This window comes from Oncorhynchus tshawytscha, linkage group LG01, assembly GCF_018296145.1.
Source record: "Oncorhynchus tshawytscha isolate Ot180627B linkage group LG01, Otsh_v2.0, whole genome shotgun sequence".
NCBI classification, from domain to species: domain Eukaryota; kingdom Metazoa; phylum Chordata; class Actinopteri; order Salmoniformes; family Salmonidae; genus Oncorhynchus; species Oncorhynchus tshawytscha.
In genome coordinates, this window is record NC_056429.1 from 30,074,543 (window position 1) to 30,076,868 (window position 2,326).

The following is a 2,326-nucleotide window of genomic DNA, read 5'->3' on the forward strand; positions in this document are numbered from 1 at the left end:
ACATAGCCTTGGCCTCGTCCTCTGGAGCAGAGGAAGAATTACAGACTCAATGCCTCTTACAGCTATTCCATGAATACACCTGTGAAGGGTTATACATGACGGAGGAAGGAAGGAGCCACCAGAGGCTAAGGGCTATATTTGAAGCCCCGTCAGAGGAGGGAGCAATGGAAGGGATTCTCCTCGGGCACCCTCGACAGGGATGGGAAACAACCTGCACACCCCTCTACCGAGGTCAACCTGCCCCAAGAATTAAAGGGACAGTTTGGTACCTCTCAGCATAGAGACCCAGACCTACGGGAAGCCATGCGGAAGGTGAAGGTGATCGACGGGAGGAATATCGATGGTTCAGGTGAGCCCTCTCTTCCCTACGGCCTTTTGTATTGGGTCATGCAATGAAGGGGTGAAAAACAGGAATTACTAATGGTGCCTAGACCATACAGGGATACTGTCCTACAGCTAGCCCATTCCAACGTCCTAGGAGGACACTTGGCACGGGGCAAAATTATGCAGAGGTTCTATTGGCCCCGTGGTACCCGAGATGTGGCCAGGTATTGTAGGACGTGTGATCAATGTCAGTGTACAGCCCCACGGTCACACCTACGTAATTCTTTGATTCCTGTCCCCATTATAAGAGACTCCCTTCGAACGCATAGCTATGGACCTCGTGGGACCCCTCCTGAAATCCATCAGAGGACACAAGTACATCCTGGTTGTCGTGGATTACGCTACACAGTTCCCAGAGTCCATACTCCTTCGCAACATGTCATCAAAGTGAATCGCAGAGGAATTGTTCATGCTGTTCTCCCGGGTGGGCCTTCCCAAGACGATCCTAACTGACCAGGGAACCCCGTTCATGTCCCGGTTGATGAAGGATGTGTGTCAGTTATACTAGGTTCAACAGGTACACACAAGCATATTCGCACAAACAGTCTGTCTGCGGGTGGAACGACTGAACAAAATTGTTAAAAGCATGTTGAGAAGAGTGGTGTCCAGAGACAGGACAAATGCTTCTGCCCCATTTAACGTTTGCCAGGCGAGAAGTACCCCAGGCGTCCACTGGGTTCTCCCTCTTCGAATTGCTCTATGGCAGGCCATGTCGAGGGATCCTCGACTTAGCCAAGGAGACCGGGGAGGCCCAACCATGCCCGTTCTGGTTGATGATAGAACATGTTACCCTGATGCGGGACTGCCTGTCGGCAGTCTGGCCCATAGTAAAGGAGCAAATGGAGAAGACGCAGCGGAATCCCAGGGAGTACACCATGGGAGAGAAAGTGATGGTACTCGTGCCCATGGCCAAACATTGTTTGCTGGTGCAGTGGAGGGGGCCCTACGAGGTAACAGAAAGGGTCTCATCGGTCAACTACCTCATCAAGCAACCAGATAGGAGGAAGAATGTCCAACTCTATCATATCAACCTGCTGAAGAAGTACCATGGGAAAGAGGAGGATGTGTCTTTGATGCCCGTGGAGGACAAGGAAAGAGAGGAGGCCCTGCTACAGGTGCGCTGTGGTCAAACTCTCCTGCCAGTGCAGTCGAGACAGCTGGACAAGCTGATTATGCACTTCGGCAGGGTATTCTCACCCTTCCCAAAACAAACGGATGTCCTGTTTCATCATATCCACACTGAACCCAGGAAGATGGTGCATATCCGGCCTTACAGGATTCCTGAGGCCCATCGAGTCATCGCAATGAACGAGTTAAGGGAGATGCTGAGGATGAGGGTGATCGAGCCATCTACGACTGTGTGGTCCAGTCCCATAGTCCTGGTCCCCAAACCTGACGGTAGTATGAGGCTCTGCTACGTCTTTAGGGGTGTAAACGCCATCGCTACGTTCAACGCGTATCCCATTCCCTGCGTGGATGAACTCCTGGAGCGCTTAGGAAAGGCCAAGTTCATCACCACCCTTGATTTGACGAATGGATATATGCATGAGCCAGTGGCTCTGGAGGACCGCCCAAAAACTGCCTTCGCCACACCGGAGGGGATTTTTCAGTATGTGAGGATGCCCTTCAGACTGCATGGGGCTGTGGCAACTTTCCAACACCTCATGGACACCATTCTACGGCCCCATCAAGAATAAGCGGCGGCGTACATAGACAATGTGGTCATCCACTGCAATGACTGGGATTGACACCTCCTGCGAATACGGTCGGTGCTCGTGAGCCTAGAGGCTCCAGGGCTGACGGCAAATCCCAAAAAATGCTGCCTGGGTCTGTCCAAAGCGGAATACCTGGGATACACCGTGGAGAATGGAAAAATACGCCCACATGCAGAAAAGACCAGGGCCATTCGGGACTGGCCCCAGCCCCAGACGAAGCGGAACGT